The following is a 5000-nucleotide window of genomic DNA, read 5'->3' as shown; positions in this document are numbered from 1 at the left end:
TTGAGGACAGCAGCCATAGGATACACAAATGTACAAGGCAAGACACACAAAACAATGGGCCTATATTTGTAAAAAGAGAGACAAATACTAGCTTGGATGTTCAATAATTAACTTTACTTTCAAGCATCAAACATATAAAACATTTATCAAAACTGGAATATATTAATTTCTTTAAATTTAACAAGCAACAATGTAAGAACAACAAAGAAGAACTTAGAATACAATATTCAATCATTAGTGTCAATAAAGTAGATCACTAAGAGTAACCAGTCAGCGATTATCCCTAGTAAACCAGTAGGCGGCGCAGTAGCTCACTGCTCTCTGCCATCTTGTCAATAATGTCATCTTTGTCAAGTGCCATTAGAATCTCCTTCTCTGTTGCCATCAGCATGAATGCTTCTAAGTTCTCTTGATTGAGAGAGGTTCTCAGGCGATTCTTCACAAGTTTCAGAGTAGAGAAGGTCCTCTCACAGGCCACCTGTGAGACTGATAGTGTGAGGATGAACTTGTAGCCCAAACCAATGATATGATATGCATCTGTGAGCAGATTGTACTGTGACAGGAGTAAATAGCAGCATACCAGGCAGTTTTTACAGGTTGAACAACTTGTGCTCACAAACTCCACACTTTCATCAAGATCCTCTCCAGAGTCATCACTGGTGGTGGCAGCCCTGGTGTTGTACTCCTCTTGTAGTGATTGTTTGAGTCTTTCCCAGTGTTGTGCAAGGCTGGTCAGTTCAGCCTGCAATGCTTCAACAGTGGCACGGTCATCAAATTTCAACAAGCATTTGCTGAGCTCCTTCATGGCTGTGTTTGGAAGGCCCTTTTCTCTGATTTCAGGAAAGCGTTTAGGATCCATGCAGGAGACATCTGCACAGAGCACTGCATTTGCTGCATAACGATGGTGGATACTTTCCACAACAGTGTCCAGTATCACATTGTGGATTTTGATTTCATAATTTTTGTCAGCATTAGCAATGAGGTCATCTTCTGCCAATTCACCTGGCCTTCTCTTCTTTTTTTTTGTTCTCTTCTCTGGCAGAGCAGTTTGAGCTTCAGCATCACAGTTCTGCTGTTCTTCCAGAATGCCATTGGCCCACTCAACAAAGTTGTCTGCTGCCTTCTTCACACTCTGAAAGTCTCTTGCATACTTTCTCAGATTATCCTCTGTTCCAGTCACTAGGTGTTGTGCTGTCACAAAATCTATCCCACTTGTTTGCAAATATTTCGAGAGAGGGGATGTGTTCTCAAAGATCCTGAGATAAATCTCAGCTGTGAGAATCGTCTCATACCTTAGCAGAGCATCTTTGTACCCTTGGGCCTTGCTTCGGATAGAAGGTTTTATGGTCATGTCCTTTTCAATTTTCTCCATAGTGATGATGACATCTGTGTAGAGTGCCTGGTTGGGCTTTGCAAAGCCTCCGAAGACTTTCTTCAATGCTTCATCTTTAGCCCACCAGCGTGTTTCACCAATGACACCTAGCCGCCTGCGTCTCTTGTCCTCAGTGGTTTCCTCCCATAGGTGCATGCGCTTATAGGAGTCTCGAATTAACACTGCAATGTCGTTCAGGAGACAGAAAAGGGATTCGCTTGCAACAACAACCCGAGTGGTGTCACTTAGCACAAGATTTAGGATGTGTGAGTAACACCAAATGTGGACTTGGTTGGGAGATACTTCTGTAATCAATGCAGAGAAGCCTCTGTATTTTCCCTGCATATTAGCTGCTCCATCTGTTGCATTGCCAATGCAATGTTTGATGTCTATGTCCATCTTTGCGAGTGTCTCTTTTACAAGGTCCACAAAGTACTGTCCAGTTGATGACTCACAGTCAATGACAGCAATGAGTCTCTCATGGACAACAGTAGTGACATATCGCAGAACTACTGCACATTGGTCTTTGGATGTCAAATCCTGTGTTGTGTCCAGTTGTACAGAGAACATCCCTGCCCTTTTCACTTCAACAGCAATTGTCTGCTGAATCAATGACCTGATGACTTCAATAACTTTATTTACTGTCGTTTTGGACATCATTGTTACCAATGACCCTCTTCCTTTACTTCCCATCTGTTTTTTACTCTTCTCAATACAATCCTTAACGTGCTCTTGTAGGCAGACATCATATTTGCTCAGCAACAAAATTAGTTCAAGAAAGTTGCCATGGTTGCTGGCGATGTTTTCCAATGTATACGCAGCTTCTTGGCTGTGTCCTCTGTAGCTAAGCCCGCATTTACCGATAACTTTTACTACATTTATGACACGTTCCATGACCTGCCTCCTCTTTCTGATCTGCTCTCTTTGAATAGACATTTGTTTGTCACTCAAAAGGCTACAAATGTCTGCCCTGCTGGCTCTGAGAAAAAAGGCTTCTGCACTCTCTCTGTGAGTCTTGCTTCTCTCATGCTCCTGTACCCTCTGATGGGCATGTTTCCAATCATGCATCCCTCCTTTGGCAAATGTACTTTCACTGGCAGAGGGTTTTGCAAATGCTAGACATACTGAACAGAACAAGGAGTGAGTTCCTTCATTGTATGTCAGCCATTTTCTGTTGGTGCCATCTTTGGAATTGAATACATTAGGGATGATTCTTTGAGTGGTTTGTTTTGGGTGGTTCTTAAAAAATAAGTCATAGTCCTTGGGCTGAGGGCGGGCAAAATAATCAAATGAATGTTCTGTTTTCTCCCTTTCATTTTCTCCTGTGCTGGACTCTGAACCTGTCTCTCTCTCTCCCTCTTCCTCAACTTCAACGTCTGGTTGCTCTGCAGAATGAGATTGACAAGTATAGCCTGATTCTAAACTTGTATTACATATTATGCAGTCATCAATTGTATTCTTCCTGATTACACTCTTGCTGATAGTTTCATTAATAAATCACCTATTAATCTAAAAGCATACTCTGTATGCTCTTAAGTGGTACCTGGGATGTCCTGCTCTGTTTCTGACTGTGTACCAACACTCTCCAGTTCTGCAGGAGCACTTGGGGTACCAGTGCTGCTGCTGGTTCCTTCTCCACCTTTGCAAGGAAAAACCCAAGAGCAGGCCATGTTTTAAGTTTATTGCACTGCTGTTTACATTCAAACAATGTGTATTGCACACACAAACCAGAAAGACAGGTGTCTGTGAACACAGCCTATAAAGTTTATAGTCATACCATATAGAGCCTGTATATATTATTATGATAGTCAAACTATCATTTATGGTGCAGAATTACAATAAAGAAAACTGCCACAAAGCTGCAGCCTAATAGATTAAGAGTAAACAAAAAAGCTAGCTGTATTTAATAATGCTTTATTATTTCACCATGTATAAACTATCCTGTAGTGGCTCAAACATTATGCAACATATTTTTCATTCATGTCTAGGTATTCTGGATTGATTGTCGGGCCGTGTGCCTGTGTCGGTGTGTGTATGTGTTTGTGTGTGGAGGGGGCTGTGTTGTAAACTCTGAAACCACCATAAGAAATAGTAGGATCTCTTCTTTCTTCTAGAAAAAAAGTTTGTTTCTACCCTTTTCCGTTCCTTAGTAATTGGCATTAGCGCGTCTTTTGCTTCGCCATTTAATTCCTATTATCGCATGTCTTCTTCGTGTAATAAAAACTGATAGCTCATCCTCAAAAAGCACTATAGCTGTCCCAAAAGATTATTTTTCTAACGACTAATCTAGCGATTATTTTTTTCGATTAGTCGACTAATCGAACGACTTTCTTTTTTTTTTTTTAACATGACAAAAGTTCTCTTTTCACCAGAGTATAAAATCCGAACCCGACAAAGTCTATTCATATTTCATAATATTGTAATGACCACGGAAGAGGCAGTGAATGAAGTGATTAGACAGCTTAGATACCTAATAAACCGTTGGAACACGCAAGACCGGTCACCATAGCAACGCTGGTAAACAAACCCTCGGAGCTCGGCTTTTGGCCGAGTTTTATACCATATAAAGGAATGAAGACATTTAATGGTCCAAATATTATTAATAAATATTCGAATATATTCGAATATTAATATTAATAAACATACGAACTTTTATCTTTGGTATACTACTGCGACTGCTTGATAAACGAACATTCCAGGTCGGGGAAGGGGGAAAATCAACAGAACTTGCGGTGGTTTGCGGCCATCCTGAACCAGAGCTCCCGGGTGTTTTCTTTTTAAATGCTCGTGCATTGCCGTAGTGCTGCTGTGGTACGCTAATGTAAATTTGCATAGTCTGCAAATAACCACCTTGTTGGGAGCGTTGAGAGTGAAAAAATCTCACACTTTTGAACACCTCAGTCGTGTTTTTTTTGCTGTTGGAGCCTCTGTGCTCCCGCTACTACTGCTTGCCGCCGCCATTGTTATGATTAAACGATTGGCGATGATCGTTTTTGACTGACCTTCCCTTCTGGTGAACATGTCACTTATTTTGCAACATTTTGCTCCGTCTGTGGCGAGGGCTTTACGTTTTCTGTCCCTCTCTCTCTCTGCTCCACCTTTCCTCTTTTTCTGACTCTCCATTTCTCTCGACTACTGGAATGAAGACAGCGGAGCGGTTGTTGTGTTACGCCGACAGGTCGCCGAGCGGCGTTATTACGTAACTAGATGGATCGATTTGATTGGCCCGGGCGTCAGTCACTCAGTCCGGTGACTGTTCAAGTCAGGCCAGGAGGACCATCAGGCCATCGGGAAACGTCCCGGTGCTCCCGACGGCCAATCCGCCACTGCTTGGATGGGAGACTGCCTGGGAATACCAGGTGCTGTAAGCTTTTTTCCGCTTTTACCTGACGTATTTACATGTATAAATAAGGCTCAGTGGGTGGCTTCATTGGCTTACGGCCACACCAACCTGAATACGTCTGATCTCGGAAGCTAAGCAGGGTCGTGCCTGGTTAGTACTTGGATGGGAGACTGCCTGCGAATACCAGGTGCTGTAAGCTTTTTTCCGCTTTTACCTGACGTATTTACATGTATAAATAAGGCTCAGTGGGTGGCTTCATTCGCTTACGGCCACACCAACCTGAAT

The 5000-nt window shown here is 42.4% G+C and overlaps 1 non-coding gene and 1 pseudogene across 1 annotated transcript in view; both read left to right on the top strand.

The window, feature by feature from the left end:
* Positions 1–4805: 4805 nt before the first annotated feature.
* LOC128436106 (uncharacterized) lies at positions 4806–4914 on the top strand (annotated as a pseudogene).
* Positions 4915–4976: 62 nt separating this feature from the next.
* LOC128432631 (5S ribosomal RNA) overlaps positions 4977–5000 on the top strand; it is a 119-nt gene continuing 95 nt past the window's right edge. The window contains exon 1 of the ribosomal RNA XR_008335383.1: positions 4977–5000. This exon is cut by the window's right edge and continues 95 nt beyond it. This is a non-coding gene — a ribosomal RNA (5S ribosomal RNA).

Source organism: Pleuronectes platessa, chromosome 24 (assembly GCF_947347685.1).
Source record: "Pleuronectes platessa chromosome 24, fPlePla1.1, whole genome shotgun sequence".
In the NCBI taxonomy this organism is placed as follows: Eukaryota; Metazoa; Chordata; class Actinopteri; order Pleuronectiformes; family Pleuronectidae; genus Pleuronectes; species Pleuronectes platessa.
The sequence above is the reverse complement of the archived record's forward strand: the minus strand, read 5'-3'. Positions and strand labels throughout refer to the sequence as shown.